Raw genomic sequence first — 19712 nt, 5'->3', positions numbered from 1 at the left:
ATTATCTCATGTGTATATGGTCAATCATGTGCACCCTTTATTTCATTTTATTTATTTATTTATTTATTTATTTTTTGACAGGCAGAGTGGACAGTGAGAGAGAGAGAGACAGAGAGAAAGGTCTTCCTTTGCCGTTGGTTCACCCTCCAATGGCCGCCACGGCCAGCGCACTGTGGCCGGCGCACCGTGCTGATCCGAAGCCAGGAGCCAGGTGCTTCTCCTGGTCTCCCATGGGGTGCAGGGCCCAAGGACTTGGGCCATCCTCCACTGCCTTCCCGGGCCACAGCAGAGAGCTGGCCTGGAAGAGGGGCAACCGGGCAGAATCCGGTGCCCCGACTGGGACTAGAACCCGGTGTGCTGGTGCCGCAAGGCAGAGGATTAGCCTGTTGAGCCGCGGCGCCTGCCACACCCTATATTTTAAAAGTGATTTTTTTTTTTTTTCCTCTACGGGAAACTGGAACTGATACATGTAACATTCTGATCAGGAGGGTTGGACCAGGACTGTGTTCCATTTTGAAAGGTTTCAATAAACTCAAACTTAAAGATGAAAAAACAAAAACAAAAAAGACAGAATTTACATGCAATGAGACCAGGAGACTGAAAGGAAGAAAGAACTATCTTAGGAGCTACCCCAACAGCTCCAGGCAGATATATTACTATCAAGGAAGATCCATTTTTAACACTCAATAGAAGGGCATTATTCTGCTTTTATTTGAATATTTGATAGCCAAAACTTACATATTGAAAATGTGATTTCTTTAGAAAGTTATCTGTATTTTAGGTTTTTCTTTTTTTTTTTTTCTCCATCAGAACAAAGATGATTTATTGAAGGCTCAGATGAGCATTAGCATCTTTACCAATATTTAATTAAAGTATGTGTAATTTAAGATATAATGCTATTGCCCACTTAATAGACTACAAAATAGTGTAAACATAACTTTTATATGAATTAGGAAGCCAAAATTTCCTGTGATTCACACTATAGCAGTAGTCTAGAAATGAATCCCCATTATCTCTAAGGTGTGCCTGTATCTCATACTTTCTATCCCCCATATATAGACACAATGGTCCTCAAGTAACAACTATCATCAGCGAAATGGAATGTTTCTGCATATGACATTCTCTTCATTTTTACTGTCACTTAGTTTTAATTGTAGATTGTATTTTAGGTTTTTCATCTCACGTTTTGGTAGAGTATTGTTGAGAGCCTGAGCCTCTTTTTTGTGCTAAGAATGTCCAGTAATCTGTCTACACATGGACCAAGGAATGGATGCAGTAAGTAACAACAGTGAGGGGAAAGACGTGGGCAGTAGGAATAAGCTTGACAAAACTCTAGAGAGGAAAATAAAGTATAAGAAAACCCAAGAGAAGATTGTTTTCCACAGAGACAATTTGGAGAGTTCAGATTTATGTTGTGTTTTCAAAATGGAGAAAGTTTAGAAGTAGATAGTACAGAGGCTGACATAATAATACACATTATATAAACAGACTGTGTTCCTGGAAGCAGGAAGTGCCAGATCCTCATTATTTGGGGGCCACTTCTGAAGCAGGAGATACTGAAATGAAGGCCGCAGGGGAGGAGTATGGAAGGAGATGTTTGAGAGAAATTTAATCAACTTCATGATTTTTCCACATCTAGTTGAACTCATCTAATTTTAGTATTGAGCCACATTTTTTCCTCATATACATGAGGGAATAAACAACATAAAATTTACATCTGTTACATACTTCTTTTTAAGCATTGAGAAGACTAGATGTGAGTGGAATATTTCATAATCAGAATTAAACTTTTTTAAATGATCTCAGAGAATCATAGATATCTTGAGCTTGATGGTCATGCTGAGGAGAGATCTTTATCCATTCAGAAAGAAATAGCTGGGAGAATGACTGGACAAACAGGAGAAGAGGGTATATTTGTCAGGCTTTTGTCACTATTACACATCTTTGAGAGATGCTAATTATGAATGAAGAAGGTTTGTGTGGCAGTCCTGGATCAGGTAGGCCCCACTGACTTGGCCATCTGGCATTGCCAGGGGATGTCAATGGAGGAAGATGAGCAGAGGGATGACCCATAAGAACAAGAGAAGCATAGATAGAGAGACTGGAATTATTTATATTTTTATAAACAGTCCTCTCACGGGAATTACCATCCAGGAGCATGCTCCAATACCACATCCCAAACAGCATAATTGGATTAAGTTTCTAACCTTTTCCAGTTGTGCCATGGCCCTTTGTTGGACACATGACTATTAACCAAACCATAGCATAGGGCTACTAAGGAAGCTGAATAAAATAGTCATGGTAAACATTTAGGTCTATATTTCTCGGCTCACTTTGTTAAGAGATGAAAGCCACCATAATCCAACCTGGAAAACCTAATCATGTAAGATCCATAGGCAGAACTCCAAGGGAAGACAACAGATCAGAGGTATGCTTTTGCACCCTTCCACCACTGGAGGGTGTGCAAGTGAATTCCTAACTTGTCCATCACCACCTAAGCCTTACTCATTGGCTTTGGTAGGAGAGGAATTGGGTGTCCATGTGGTCTTTCACAGGAAGATCTACTAATTAGCATGTCAACTCATGAATAATTATGTAAGTGAAAGTGTAGACATATATAGGACTATAAATGGAAAATGGAAATTTTGGTACTTGCAAAACTTCACCCTCAAGGTTGTTGATTTCACATTATTGAAAAAATGACATGGATAATGTACTTAACTGGTCCAAAAGCACAATCAGTAATATAAGGCAGTCATGAATTTTGCTCTTAAAAAGTACCAAGACACTTATAACAAAAATAAATATTATGAAAATCTTCAATCCACAAAATTTATTGAGAAACTGATATGAAGCAAGCCAGGTTTTAGATTTAGGCACCCAAGCCCTTGTAAAATGAATGAATACTTTTCAGGGTTTCTCTAAATCTTTCTTTCATCACTTCAAAAAATCCAAACTAGAGCATCTCTTTGAAAAATGAGGTTGATTTTTTTATTGCTCATGGCAACAACAGAGAAACAGTCTCTGTATCAGGAGGTATATTTCTGAAATGAGCCTCCCCAGAACACTGAGATGGTCCCCCAAAGTATTAAAGGTGTATGGAGAAGGGATAATTTAATTCTTCCTCAGTTTTGGCAAGGAGTGACGGTGATGGAATAGGATTAAGAGTTTCTCTGATGAGGGAATTTCAGATATTTTGATCCATTGGTTAAAGATCTCTAGAGTCTACATTCCAATATATCAAACCACACAGACAAATGGGAAATAAAGATTTTTATCTTGACTGCCCTTTCCCGAGATGTTTAAAATTCAGCTTGGGAATCCATTGATGTTTGATGCTTGTTCACTGAGATGTGGTAGAACATGGAGGCAGGTTGCAGCCGTGAGACACCAAGAAACAGAAGCAGTTCTCAATGGAACAGGAAAAACAGCTGCCCAGTGACTCCAACAATGAATGGGAAAGACTTTATGAATCACATTCTGTGATCCCAGAACCATACTTTTGGGGAAGAGTGCATATATATATTTTAAGTTGTGAAGATGACACAGAAAAAAATGAGTGCCAAATAATATAAAATGTATGAAGATAATGATAATAAATGAAGATAATAATAAATGATAAACAGGAGGACATAAACATTTACCAAGTTTGAAGGGATGCAGGGACACTAGAAAGGGAAGACATTTAAATTAGGCTTTAGTTGTAGAATAGGTCTTAGAGGTGATAACCCTGCAAAAAAAAAAAAAAAAAGTGGCCCTTGTAGTCCTGAATATTTCTCTGAGTGGCTTCTCTCCCTGTGCTTCTTTCTCCACTTCCACCTTCTCTTTCTTCTCCTTTATGCAGCAAAAGACTCTGGATTGTTTTTTAAACTTCCCTCTTTGCTCTTAGTACTTTGATACGATGAAGAGGGTCTTGGAATAAGTCTAGCAGGAGTTCCAGAAGCCTTAATGGATGCCTGATGTTTGTGGTTTATAAAAACAGCGTCCATAGTTATTGTGGGAATTCTGTATTGTAGGGTAATTTTGGCAGAGGTGGTGCCTGTGAGAGCTTCATTTCTGGAATGAGAAATTGGGGTTCAGAAAGCACACATCAGATGTAACTTCTTGATGGTCATGATAATAAAGTAGCTGGATCAAAGTTAGCATGTGGCCCTGTTACTAATATTGACAGCTACCAGTGATGATCAGCTACTCTTTGGGTCATGTCCCTTTTCAAAATTAAGCACCGTTGCCTGGAATTAGAGGTAATGTTGCTGCTCTGATGAGAGTGCCTCTTAGTCATTCAGCTTAAAATCTACCATTGATGCTATGGTTTTGCAGTGTCGTTCCTTTCTTCCTTCGATTAAGTTCATCTACCGTAGTTATCTTCTGTTCTCATTGTAGTCTGCTAAATTGAGATTGAGAAAGGTTTATAACTTTGATGTTACCTGTCACTTTCAGCCTCAAAGATCCCAGCTAACTTCCCAAACTTGAAAATTATTATCCTCAATCACACCGTGACTTCATAAGTATATTCTTTGAAAGTAAATTTTCTGTTTTCATAGTTAGAAGAATAAGGAAAGTAACTTTAGGGAAAATAACGAACGATCATGGTCTCAAAATTACTTCAGTCCTGATTAGCTAGATACTCTGATTGTCAATTTATTCAATTAGACAGTACAGCCCCATTAAAGCTGATGTTTTATGTGTCAGGAATTATATAAATTATTTATCAAAGGTTTAATATGACTCTTGGAGCCATTCCACATTTTCTGAGTATCTATATTTAGAATTTTATACATTTCTCTATGAATCAAGATATTATCAAATTGTGATAAATGTGGAATCCAGTTTTCTGACTCCCTTGGGTAGTTTTCAGAGTTGAATGCCACAGCTCTAGATTTTAATGTTTTCTGACTCTGAGCATTTATCATCAGACTCCAGGTCAGAAAAGCCTTTGAACTCGTGTTCTCAATCATCTATTTGGAGAGAGGTAAGGATACTCATGATAGCATACATTTAGTTATTGCTTTATTTACTAACATGTCTTCAGAATTGACTTTTGGGGTCTGAAGGATCCTCAGTTTTTTTTTTTTTTTTTTTAAACACAACGCACTATTTCAAGTCCTGAGTCCCAAAGCAGAAAAGAACTCTACCCTATCACTATTATACTCTATTGGGGGAAACAGAAAATAAAGTCATAATAAGGTAATTTCAGATATTAATAGTGCTATCAAGAAAGCAAACATGGCTGGAAGATGGCACTGCTTTACTGGGCTGAAAATGGAGCCTTCTCCTGTGTTTAAGCTTTGAAGTCACCTAGATGAAGATCTGCAGGACATCATTTGGCAAGACAATAACTGATGTGAGTCATGACTGAAAAAATTTTTCCATGAAGTTTTTCAACAAAAGAACCTGAAGCAGATATTGGACATAAAGTGGTCAGGAGAAAGGCTCTCAAGAAAGTCATGGTTGTACTGAAATACTAAGCATACGAAATCCAAAGCACGGCAAGAATGAGAAGGGCAAAGAATGTGATGGAAGCAGTGAGCCCCAAGCAGTGACAATCCTAGTTCTACTCTCAATCTATTCCTCTCTTGTTTCCTTTAACTATAAAGGTTAAAATGCCCAGCTAAATGTATCCCATACAGCTCTTGCTTTATAAAAAGCAAAAGGGAGGAATGTGAGTAAAATGGCACAGTCTTATCTATGGTGCAATCTACACCCTGGTCACCATACTAGGCTCTGGCCCCCACTGCCATTTCTGGAAGCCAGGTGACCCCATGGCCCAACCACTGGTGTCAGCTCCTCCCCTATTCTAATGAGATTCACTGCTCCTACTTCCTTGCCGCTCCCCGGCAAAGTTTTAAGAGGATCTGTTCCTGAACACTGGCGCGCTCTCTCTCTCTCTCTCTTACACTCTCCTTCTCCCTCTTTTCCTTCCTGGCCCCTTCCCTTCGGTCTGTTGGGTTTCCCTCAATAAACCCTTTCCCTTAAAAAAAAAAAAAAAAAAAAGCCCAGCTAATTTTCTCAACCTCCCTTATTACAGTAAGAAACAACACAAAAGGAAGTTTTACATAAGCTTCTAGGAAAGGTTAAAGGTTCCTTTATTCCAACTACAAATGAAAAGATATGCAGGCATTTGTACAACGGTAAAGTCACCACTTGGGAAGACTTCATCCCATATTAGAATAACTGGATTTGAGTCCCCAATACTCAGCTTCCAACCCAGCTTCCATTAATTCACATCCTGGAATGCAGCAGGTGACAGTTCAAGTAGTTAGGTCCCTATCACCCTCTTGGAAGACCACAATTGAATTTTAGGCTCCAGACATCAGCTTGTCCAGTTCTTGCCTATTGCAAGCTTTTGGGAAATGAACCAGCAATGGAAGATCATTCTGTCTATGTCTCTTCTGTTTTTCAAATAAAATAAAAGAAAACAAAGAAAGAAAAATATAAATTAATTTTAGAAAATGGGAATAAGAGGAAATTTTAAAAAGTGTATAGGATGGCTCACCTTCCTGCCTCATTTTACTCATTTATTCATAAATATTAATTGAGGTCCTGCTGTGAAACAAAGACTTTCTAGGCATTGGAGACACAGAAGTGAACAAAACAAAGAGTTTCTCTTAAGAAGCTCATATTTCTTTGTGGAGGGAGATGGAACTAAAGAGAGAAGCATGCACACACACATACACTTACACACTCACTCCGTGTGAATGCTGAGTGCCACGAAAAAGGAGCAGAGAAACAAGAGCAGATGCTATTTTATTGTGATGTACAAATACTTAGGGAAGTCATCTGTAATGACAGAAAATTTGAAAGAAAGAAACCTAAAGGATTTAAAAGAGCCAAACCTTTGGATCGCCCAAGAGCCTAGTTTGCGAGATTAGTGACTGCTAAGACACTAACGCAGAAATTCAGATTATTTGCTGTAAATGAATCTTAGGAGTCCAACCAGGGCATTGGAATTCAACCTTAGAAAGATTACTTAGAGTACACATACTAAGGTAAGATCTGCTGAAGGAAAGCTGTTTTGGAAGAAAAAGATGATGACTTTTAGGCTTTGAATGCATTGAGTTGAAGTTGCCCATAGGGACATTCAGATATTACTGCCTACTATCTAGCTGGATAGATGGGGCTGCTGTTGCAAAAGATAAATATTGGTGAGGCTTAAAATTTTGTAATCCTTAAAATATAGATGGAAGTTGAAACCATATAATGGGCAAGATTGCCTTAGGAAAATGTACAGAACATAAAGAAAAGACAGTTGAGACTGAAAACTGTGTGGTTTTAAATATGCCTGTCTCTCCCTGAACCACCAAAGACAGCAACCTCTTGAGAGAACACGGTTGGAGTCAGAGGACATGTTCTCATCTGTGTATCCAGAGAGACTAACACAAAGCAGGCCCTTGGGAAATAAAGCCCTGATGTTGCAATCACCATATCTTGTACTAGATGAATAGTTGCTTTTCAAGTACTAGAAGTTGGCTTGCCTTTGTAGCCTGCCTTCCATTCGTTTTTGTTGTGGGAGGGGAGGAAGTAAAACATGTCTTTCTGTTGTCTGGGGCTCCTTTCCCTAGATGTGGGTCACTATCAATGTGTAGGACACATGAAAGCCATGTGAGCTACAAAGACAGGTGCTTGAAGTCAAATAACAAAAAGTGCATTTGGCAATGCGCATATTTTAACTAATGTCCCTGGTTTTCAAACCCCTCCAAGCTCCCAGGCCAGAGAAGTTTCTTATGGTATTTGTGAACTCCAGCAGTCCCAGGTCAAGGCAATGTGAAGAGTCAGGTTCATCCATCACTAATGTTGAGAAGAGACTGAAAAGCTAATACCAGCCTCAGTCTATGCTTGATCAAGGAGTCTGCTATGCACCCTCTCTTTCTGGACAGGAGTATTAAAAAAAATTCACATTAGGTTAAATCCAGAAAATGAGAATTTACCATCCAACTGTAAGAAGAAACTACAATGAGATTGTTTAAGACATTTCCTGTATTAATCAGAGTAGCCCACAAATTTCAGTTGCTTAACATACCCAAAGTTGTTTTTCACTCACACAGTGTTATGAGACCAGGCAGCCTCCCTTACAGTGATTGGGCAAACCCTTCCGCTATGATTGTGTGAATTGGCCCTCTTAACCCAAAGTTTTTACATCACAATAATTGAGACCAGGGAAAGAGAGCCTGGAGATCTCACATTTGATTTCCAATGCTTCTTTTTGTAATGACTCAGTTTCCACTCCAAGCCAGGAGTAGTCACAAGGCATTGTATTATTTTGCATGTCTGAAGGGAGAAGAAAATGATAAATTCATGAACGTAAGTAATGTCTTTTTTTGACTAAGAAAAAAAAGATGGTAGATTTCAGATCTCATTTGACAAATGGGAAACAAGTACAGAGAGATACAATGATTTGATGAAGGTGACACAGCTGTTTAGAGGCAGAGTGGGTTAAGCCTTGTGCCTGAGTGCAGGTCTAGTAGTTAATGAGATATGCTCATGTAGGGAAGGGGAAGTATTTGTTTCCTTTAAACTTTTCTTAAAATATAAACCCAAAAATATGTACAAGGTCAAGGATGAATATGTAGCACAATGAAATTCTCACAAAATACATGCAAGATATAGATCATTGTCAGCTTCCTAGAGGCTCTTCTTTGACTTCCCCATCATTCTCTGCCCACCTCCTGAAATATGTTCTGCACTCATTTCTAAAGCTATGACTGATTTTGAATGGTTCTGAATTTTATATGTGAAGAATCATGGCATAAACTCTTTCGTGTTGTCTTTCTCTCAAACATTTAGTTTGTAAAATTCTGTGGAATGATTATACCATGGTTGATTTTTCTGTTTTACTCTTAAAGGACATTTGAGTGATTTCCCTAATTTAACAACTATGAGCAACAGTGTTGGAAACATTCTTGATGTTTCTTTCGATGAATTATATGTATGTATTTCTGTGAATTAGGGAAGATCTTTTTAAAAGGTTAATTAACACACTAGTGGAGAGCAGGTAGCAAGCTGCAAGAAACCATCACTTCCTCCCTTTTAATGAAGACAATCTGTATAAGTTGCAAAATTATACTCTTTTCTTAAAACTCACAAGAAAGCAGATGTGGAGAAATTTAATCTCCAGAAAGCAAAAAATAGTCTATGACAATGACAGCACTAGAGGTAGGAAAAGAATTATGCTTTATAAGAATCTTATGTTGTTTTTGAAGTAATATAGTATGATTTGAATACAGACTATCTAAACATAAACATTTGTATTGTAAACTCTAGAGCAATCATTGAACATATAATTCAAATAGATATATCAAACAAATCTGTGGAGGAGTTAAACAAGAACACTCAATAAACTTTTAGAGCCACAGGAATCAGGGAAGTCCAGTTGAATGTCACTCATGTGAAATAGAATGCAAATAGCTGCACTGAAAGATTTCTTTTGATATGAACTTGTACAATGCAGAGTCCTTTGGTGACTAGAGTGTTAAACTACTTAAAGCAAAAACCAAAAGAACTGAAAATAAATAAGTATACAATTATATTTGGCCATTAACAATATTCTTGTGTAATCTATAAAACAGTAAATGAAAATCAGTAAGATTGTTGAAAAGCAATACATCTTCAGCTAATTGATGTTTAGAGAATGCCACATATAACACTACTGGAATTTGCATTTTTTTGATATACATGTAGATTTCACCAAGCTAGAATGTATTCTGTCCCAGGAAATACATATTAACTAATATCAAATGATCAAGATCAACCAGAATGTGTTCTTTGAAATAGTATTATTAAATTAGAAAGAAATGGTAGTAAGAAATCTGTAACAACACCAGTATTTGAAAATTAAGAAATGTACTTTTAAGTAATCAATAGGTCATAGAAAAAATCACCAGGAAAGGGCCATCAAAGAAGGAGGTACCTTTCTCTGAAGGCAGGAGAGAACTTCCACTTTGACTATGACCTTGTCTAAATAAGATCAGAGTCCGCAAACTCAAGAGGCTTCCATAGCTTTGGCAGCTCATGACAAGAGCCTCGGGTGATTTCTGACACCATAAACAAGAGTGTCAGTTGTTAAATCAACAACAAGAGTCACTGTGCACTTACTCCCCATGTAGGATCTCTGTCCTTAATGTGTTGTACTATGTGAATTAATGGTATAACTAGTACTCAAACAGTACTTTATACTTTGTGTTTCTGTGTGGGTGCAAACTGTTGAAATCTTTACTTAGTATATACTAAATTGATCTTCTGTATATAAAGATAATTGAAAATGAACCTTGATGTGAATGGGATGGGAGAGGGAGTGGGAGATGGGATTGTTGCAGGTGGGAGGGAGGTTATGGGGGGAAAAAGCCACTGTAATCCAAAAGCTGTACTTTGGAAATTTATATTTATTAAATAAAAATTTAAAAAAACAAAAAAATCACCAGGAAAATCATAAGGCATTTTAAACAAAATTATAATAAAAATAGAACAACTTGAAATGTAAGGGCTACAATAAATGAAGTGCTTATAGAAGACTTTGAATTCCAAATGCTTATATTTTAAAGGAAGACTGATTTCAAATTTAACAGTATCAGTGAGGAATGAAGTGGTAAAGTGACATCTAAAGTAAATAAAAGGAATGAGATAATAAACATAAGATCATAACTCAATGACATTGAAAGGAAATAAACAAATGAGATAATAGAGAAAGTCAAATGCTTATTCTTTGAAAGTAGTAAGTTGGTTAAATCTTAGTTTGTTCAAAAGAAAAATAAAGAAAACACAAGCTGCTGATAAAAAGAATTTAAAAATGAGCTATTACTACAGATCTATCAGTAATCTGAACAATAGTTCAGTAATCCATTTGACAGTTTAGATAGCATCAACAAATTATTTCTAAACAGTTTCCAACAAATATTTTTCAATCTGTATGATCTATTTGCTTTATCTTCATAATACTGATTCTTTCTACTTCCTGTTCAAATTTAATGTTGAGCATCTCTGGTAAGTTTTTTTATTCTGTTATCTGACTTTCCACTCTATATGTGATTTTTGTTCTTTTTTTCATATTTTAAAAATTTATTTGAGAGTTAGGATGAAAGAGAACACCTGTTCACTTGTTTGTTCCCCAGATGCCTGCAAACAGCAGGGACTAAGGCTGAGCCAATGACAAAAGACATGAACTCAATCCAGGTATCTGACACAGGCTGAAAGAACCCAACTACTTGAGCCATCACTTGACTTTTAACAGTGTGTACATTGTCAGAAAGCTAGAATCAGGAGTGAGCCAGACTCAAATATGATATGGTTTAGAATATCTGTATCCCAGCTAGCTTTTCAACCACTAGACCAAATGTTCATGTTCTCTCTGCTATCCAATGTACATTTATATGGATGTATGGATATAACCTAGACCTTTATCTCAGGCAGATAGAAAAACTGCTTTGAGATAGGTTGTTCTAAACATAAAATCTAAGACTGTAAACTCTCAAAGAATCCATTGAGAGAGTGTGTTCCTAAGTTTGGGTTAGGCAAAAAGTATTTAAGCATGACAAAGGAAATAATGACAAAAGGAAAAATTATAGATTGGGCCTTATTAAAATTAAAACCTTTCTCTCAATCAATACATAAGCCATTAAGAAAATGAAACATTAGCCACAACCTTGGAACAGTATCTCTAATATATCTTAATGAAGACTTCACTCAGAATATATGAAATCTCTAATAAATAAACAATAAAAGACAAACCATCTAATTAAAAATGACAAATAACTTGAACAGACATTTTACAAAATAAGATACACAAGTGGTGAATGAAAATTTATTATTATTAGTCATTAGAGAGACACAAATTAATGATATATAATTTTGTATTTCTTAGAGTATGTTTTTATAATGAGACTTAATATCCATAACAAAAGTTGGTAGGAATGTGGAGCAACTAGAATGCTCATACATTGCTGGTGAAAGCATAAAAATGTTTTTGAAATATATTGAAAAAATTGGGGGCATGATTTTTTTAAGTAAAATATACATATTTCTTATGGACCACCAATTTCATTCTTAGGTATTTGCCCAAGTGAATTATAGATATGTGTTTACAAAGGAGGCTTATGCAAGTATGTTCACATTATCCTAATTTATACCTGCTAAAACTTGGACAACCCCCACCCCATAAACAGGAGAATAGATTTTTGGTGCATCCCCACAACAGAAGGCTAATTACGAACATAATGCTAATACAGCAAATGGATGGGTTTAGAAATCATTTATTGAACAAAAGAAGCCAAATATAGAGCAATATCTTTATATTATATCTTAATGAGATAAGGAACTGGTAAAACTAAATAAAGTGGCAGAAATAAGGAAGTCTTTCTGAATGATGAGGAAATTGACTAAGAAGCTACAAGAAGAGTGTTTTCTAGGAATGCTGTATATTCTATTTTGATTGATAGATTTATGAATTTACGTGTTTGTCAAATCCATAGAATTAAGAGTTAAGAATTTAGCCTTTAATAATAATAATAATATAATAATAATAATAATAATTATACCTCAGTAAAAAGCAAAGTTTAAAAATACATGCATATTTTTCTAATAACAAAAAGATGTTGTTAATTTTTGTTTACAATTACCAACAAAAAAAATTTTGTACTAAAACCTGTTAGTTGGGATGGGTTCCATTGTGACCTTCAAGCTCATGACTCTAAAATGTAAATATTTTCTCATTATTTCTCACATGTAATCTTCCAAATATCCAATTGGCTGTCATGAACATGGAGGTGGAGAGCTGTTAAGAGACAGAAACAACTTTAAAGGAAAAAAAAAAATACAAGAAAACTCAGAATTTTCCCCTTATTTCCCTTAAAAATGTCCAGATTTTCTCTTTCAATTTGTGAAAAGAAGGCAGTCTCTTTTCAGCTGAATCTTATTAAGGTACCAAAGCATTGTGCAGCCAGATGAGAAAGCTGTGAATCAAAGGGCTCATGACACTGATGCCGATGATGCTCTCTGCAGGGCTCGGGGTGGAAAGGGAAAGGTGGTGAAGGCCCGCCTCCACACTGGACCCTCTCACCTGGTCTTGCTCCTCCAGCCCCCAGCCCACCCACAGCAGCTCAGATGTACCTCAGAACAAGGGGAATGATGTGACTTTTAGAGTCCAGTCCATCTCAATTCATAACCTCTGACTAAAGATAAAGTTGGGAACAGCGACGCCTTTTTAACTCTGAAGGGAATTGGGTAGATTAAAAACACCATTCACGTTACACTGCTAGCTAGTCAGTATAACATTTTCTCATTGATTGCATTTCAAGATAGAAGAGTATTGAGTATTTCCGATCTAACTTTCCTCTTCCTTTCATGTTTGTTTATTCTACAAACATAATTGAGTGCTTACTGTGAACCAGCCACTGAGCTAGTGGCTGTGATTGCTCTGGAGACTACGACTAGGGACATAGAGAAGAGATAAATTATTAGAGCATTTAGAGTGCATATTTATACTGGTATGGGGCTTCATTCTAAATCACATAGGACAAGTCATTTAGTGAAGTTTTGAATCAAATTAAAATATAGGCAAGGAAACTGTTATAATATTACTTTGAGATACAGTCATGCTATTTAACCAAATTATAGCTGTGTATTTTTTAGATACATGCATGCTGTTGCACATTTCATAAGTCCTAGAGATTAATCCCTTCATAGATAACTTGGTTTTAACAGTGTTTGGGGTGATTTTTTCTTTCCCTGGACGTGTTGTGGTGGAGGTAGTGGAAGAGGAAGACTACCACTTTCCAGGCAGAAGGTTCTTATCCTTGCACGGGGAACAAAAGTGACCCATCAAATGAGTTTATATAGCAAGATTCCAACAATGCCCTAAACTTCATGCTCATTGCATATTCAGGTATATATAAGCATGTTTCTAGGGATGAAAATGATTGTGCTTGCATAGTCCTTCATAATCTCTTGAAAGAATAAGAACTAAATACAGTGGCTCATCTTGGAACCAAAATCATGGGCATTTAGGGAACGAGAACCACCCTGGGGCTTCTCTACCAGCCCAGTTGAGAGAAGAGGAACTATTCATGAGGGAGAAATAAATAAGAGGACACAAATTTGGAAGAAAGAGTATGGCTAAATTTGGAAGAAAGAGTATGGTTATAGGACAGAAGTTTTTAAAATTCTGGTATTGTGTGGTACCACACAAATTTTTTGTCTTTGAGCTCAAATTACTAAGAATTTTAAAGATTTATTTATTTATTTGAAAGTCAGAATTACACACAGAGAGGTGAGGCAGAGAGAAGTCTTCCATCTGTTGGTTCACTCCACCAGTTGGCCACAATGGCTGGAGCTGTGCGGATCTGAAGCCAGGAGCCAGGAGTTTCTTCCTGGTCTCCCACTCAGGTGCAGGGGCCCAAGGACTTGAGCCATCTTGTATTGCTTTCTCCGACCAAGCAGAGAGCTGGGTTGGAAGTGGAGCAGCCGGGACTCAAACCAGTGCCCATTGGGATGCTGGCACTGCAGACGACAGCTTTACCCAGTACGCCACAGTACTGGCCCCCCAGGAATTTTGTTTTATTCCTGGGGTGGGAAGTGGCTATGAAGGGCCAAATTATTCCTGAGTAAAGATTTGAGGGCACTGGCATCTCTTTCTGTGATCTTGCTCATGAGCTTGATTAGAAGAGGGTGTTTCCCTTTACTTCAATGTACTGTCTTTTTGAACAGAGCGAGGAATACCTCCAAATCCCTAAGCATATGAGTAACCCCCAATTAATAGACAAGTAACCAGGCTATTGTGTACAGCCTTAGGGACTGATGTCAATAAAGACTGACTGATTGGCAGGGAGCCTTTGGACAATGTAAGACAAGGGCTTTAAGAGGTGAGCATGAAAAATGACCACCAGTAAAGGGCACTCATGAGCAATTCCAGGCACTTCTTGATCCTATGGTGTGCACTTGGGTTCCAGGAAGAGCACTGGTTCTGTTACTGTGACTAGGGCTGGTAGCTATGTTTCCACTTAGGAGTCCCCAAAACCTCACTTTGCGCCTGCTCACCGCCTCTTCCAGTTTTCTCACCCTTACCAGCAGTCCCAGGAGAGGCTTCTCATGTCAGCTTAAAGGCATTCAGGCACTTAGAATCTATGTGGATCTCTGATCTTCATTTCCATTCACATCTGTAAAATGGGAAACATCATTCCATGTTCTTCCTTAGTTTAAATTCTACACATGAGATAGAGGGGAAAAGGGTGAGGGAAGGAGGGTGGAAGGAAATAAAAGGGAGGAGATAGTGAGGCCAGTAGGGTAGGGCTCTAATATAATAGGATTTCTGTCCTTACAAGAAGAGAAAAACAAGGGATGTGCTGACACCCAGCAAATGCCCTGTAAGGACATAAAAAGAAGGTTTCACTTCATGGTAGGACAACATAGGATTAAAATCCATAAGATTTTTAAAAATCTAATAATAGTTATTAAATGTTACATTGGAAATTATTTTTTAAAAATCACTGAAATATAAATTTAAAAATCACAGCAGAAACTCACTTGTAATGCTTTTTCTTAATTTCTTTTATTTTTGAAAGGCAGAGAGAGAGAGTTCTCATTCACTGATTCACTGTCTAGATGCCTGCAAGAGGCAAGGCTGGGGCCAGGTCAAAACCAGGAGCTGAGGCCAGCGCCATGGCTCACTTGGCTAATCCGCCTGCGGCGCCTGCACCCCGGGGTTCTAGTCCCGGTTGGGGCACCGGATTCTGTCCCGGTTGCTCCTCTTCCAGTCCAGCTCTTTGCTGTGGCCCGGGAAGGGAGTGGAGGGTGGTCCAAGTGCTTGGGCCCTGTGCCCACATGGGAGACCAGAAGGAAGCACCTGGCTCCTGGCTTAAGATCAGCACAGCGCACCGGCCATGGCGACCATTTGGGGGGTGAACCAACAGAAGGAAGACCTTTCTCTCTGTCTCTCTCTCTCTCATTGTCTAACTCTGCCTGTCAAAAAAAAAAAAAAAAAAAAAAAAAGCTGGGAACTATATCCCGGTTACCCAGAAGAGAGGCAGGGACCCAAATACTTGAACCATCACCTTCTTTCTCCCAGAGTGTGGATTAGTAGGAAGCTGGAATTGGGATCCAAGCTAGGACTCAAATCCAGGCATTCTGATTTGGGACGTGGGTGTTCCCAACTGTGGCTTAACTGACAGGCCAAGTGTCCACTCCCAATTCTGTCTTTTAACCCACCAAGAGAGGTAGCTAGTTTTAAATGTAAAAGTCTGTGACATAAAGAATAATTTCCATCTGAAATTTTAATGATCAGTACAATGTAATTTTCTGTTAGTTGAAACAGTTCTTACCTTTGTTGCTTTTATTTTTATTTAGAAGGAAAATTATTTTTATTCACTTTAATTAATGGGAAAAAATGAAAAATGCAGAGAAAAGAGGGAAAAAGGAGAACTTTTGAGGAAAGAGAAAGAACTTGCCAGTTCTAGACTCTGAGATACTGAACTTGCAGAGCTGTATGTGAGTTACCTTTCTCATATCTGACAGTGATAGCCTATTCTCTAAAGCACTGATTCTAATCAGGGCAAGCATTGCACCAAGGCTGTACAGCTTCTACCTGGGGCAAATTATGCACTCATCTCCCTTGCTCGCCTTCTACAAGCAAACAATAAGCATGGCTGTTTTAAGTCACTGCAGCATAATCATGGCCATCGTGATTGAAAGACCCTATGCCTTAGAATGGCATGAAAGTTAGTTAGGTGCCTTTGGGAGACAGCACTCTGACCTCTGAGCTTCCAAGATGCTTCATGGAATGGTGACGCTTTAACATTGATGAGCTAACTGGTCTTTGTTAAGGGGAGAGGGAAGAAAGGTCACCCCTACTTTAGGGCAAAGCAAAGTCAAATCACACATGTAGGAAGGTGTGGGCGTTATGGGGAAAACTGGCCTATTTTGCTTAGCTGGGGAAGAAATATATCATGAGATGAATTAACAATGAATTTGGAGTGATTTATGTACCAGCAATTTCCCCGTAATTTCAGTGTTGGATGCTATCATAAGTTTGGTCCTATTTGGACATAGCAGAATGACCACAGTTTTGTAACCACTCCACAGCTAAGATATTATACAGAATGTAAACTGCTATTTAGAAATTTATGAATGATCTTAGTGTAGTAGTTACTATTCTTTGTTAATAATATAATTTTATTATACCAGAACTCAAAAATGCCAGGGTGACACTATAAAGAAAAAGTATTCAAGTACTTTTATGCCATCACTCATCCAGGAATCTTAAAATGCTTTACAAACATTAATTAATTAAGGCTGGAAATTAATTAGCACATATTAATTTTTCATTGTTTCGAACAGACTTTGCAGCTTCATTGATTTTTACGTGCTAACAAGATTTGCCCGAGCCTCTTTATGCATCTTTCCCCCTCTGCATGTAAATGGGTATAAACAGAAGTGGGAAAAGACTTGTGCCATTTGGGAGAGTGGATTTTGATTTGAATTGGGACTTTTCAGCTGTGTATGTGTTTTCTAAAGGCCAGCACTATCATAGTGTGACTGACTATGTGGGGTCAGATTGAACTTTCTCTCTGTGACACAGGAAAGCTGAACCAGGAACTGAATTGGAGATCTTCCCTTACTAGTCTTTCCTTTCCTCCTGGCACACCAATTTTTCAACATTTTGCTGTTGACCTAGATTCATATGGAGATAGTGAGACTGCAGGCTGGACAAGACATGGACTGTTTCAGCCCAAGTGACAGAAGGGGGTGGGGTGGGGTGGGGTGGAGAATGCTGACAAATCAAATCTTTTCACACTGCAGGTTGGACTGAGTAAATGCACCTGAGCAGTGGAATTGTTCCTCCACAGGGTATGTGAAAGAAAATTTTTAAAAAGCAAATGAGTGCTTCCACTGGGAAGTGGAACTCGGAACCCTCCTCTTAGAGAATCAGGTTTCTTCTTTTCCTTCCGTCATGTTAATTACACTGGCTTCTAGGTGCAGAGGTGGACATTTGTTTGTATTTACAGTTAGTGACTTGAAACGTTCATTATGAAATGTGTAGCCATTTCAGAAGAGGAAGCTCAGGCCCATGCTGGTGCATCCTGCCTGGACTGATGGAGACGGCTCCATCTGTGTTGTGTTAGGGGAGTGCCCTGATCTTGTGTGTCATGCAGCAGGTTGGGGAAGATATTGCTTGCACATGTGCCTGGGAGCAGAGCAGGGCCTCAGCTTACGAAGGCTTCCTCCTCTCGGGGTCAGTCCCAGGCCAACTCAGATGGAGCCATCCTGGCCGTGATGTGCTCCACATGGATCCCATGCCCAGTCCACTCACCCTCTGCAGCGGAGCTGCCAAACCTCTGCTCCTTCTCTCCCATTCTCCAAGCTGTTCAGCCCTGCCACGGAGAGTGCAACACACTGCCAGTGTTCACACTGCTATTTGGGGGAGTTTGCTTGGACTGATGATTCCACAGAATATAACAGAAGCAGAGTTGCAGAGATCTGCTTGTTTGCCTGGGAGTTGTTGCTGTTGTAGGCACTGGTTTAAGTGCTCCTTTGGCCAAGGCAATTTTAAAGGCAGGCAAGTAGAAAAGAGATTGGTGTGAAACTTCCCCTTTCTGAGAGGAGCCAAAGAGCATTTTCCCTATGAGAGGAAACGCTAAATTATTTTCTGCAGACGAGAGTATTCTTTGTTGTCACTTCCATCCATCAGGCATCCTTCTCAGTCAAGGTTCTTGGGCATCTGGACTCTAAATATTCCCTGACCTAATGCTCTTGTTCCTGGCAGGCCTCACGGTGCAGGACTTTCCGCTGCCTTCTCACTCCTGTCTGCTTGTGCAAATCCTAGCCATTCTTCAAGATCCAACCTCTGTCCTCATTCCTCACTGAAGTTTACATGTCCACCCAGCCCACGGCACTCTGTACCCCTGAACTCACTCCACATTATTGTCTGGACTATTTGACAATTAATCATGGATAGCACTGCCTTGTGACATCTCCTTTATGATATCATTATTAGATTCAAGCCATTTACCTTTCCAGGTGCCAAACAGCTCCTGACACTTTCTGAGGCAGGGCCCAAATGTTGTACGAGGATTCTCTTTGAATTCTCCATCAGAGTCTGGGGCACATGGTCTCAGGGAGTGCTTATTTATTGATTTAAAGTACTAGGGCAAGAAGAAAGAATTCTTTCTATCACTTATTTATGACAAAAACATAAAAATTTCTCTGAGTGTGTATACACTCATAAATATACAGTTATATATATTTTGTTGAATGCAGATTTTAAAACACAAGCTAATTAGGGGCTGGCATTGTAGCACAGCAGGTGATACTGCCCACTGTGACATTGGCATCCCATATGAACACCAATTTGAGTCCCAACTGCTTCATTTCCAATCCTACTCTTTGCTAATGTGCCTGGAAAGGCAGCAGAAGATGGCCCAAGTATGTGGCCTCTGTCACCCATGTAGGATACTTGGATGGAGTTCCTGGCTCCTGGCTTCAGGCCTGTTTAGCCCTGGAAGTTGCAATCATTTGGGAAGTGGACCATTGGATGGGAGATTTCCTTATAACTCCACCTTTCAAATAAATTAACGTTTTATTTTAAAAGACAAGCTAAGTAGTCAGAGGGAGAGATGAGAAGTTGGTTGCAAGAGCACTGGGTTCTGGAGCATCCCTAGGAAATGAAAGGCAGCTGGGCTTTGGAGTATTTTATGCAGAAACTAAGTGATCCTGGGAAATGCAGGAAGTGC

The sequence above is a fragment of the Lepus europaeus genome, chromosome 13 (genome assembly GCF_033115175.1).
Source record: "Lepus europaeus isolate LE1 chromosome 13, mLepTim1.pri, whole genome shotgun sequence".
Taxonomy (NCBI): Eukaryota; Metazoa; Chordata; class Mammalia; order Lagomorpha; family Leporidae; genus Lepus; species Lepus europaeus.
This window is presented reverse-complemented; position numbering follows the sequence as displayed.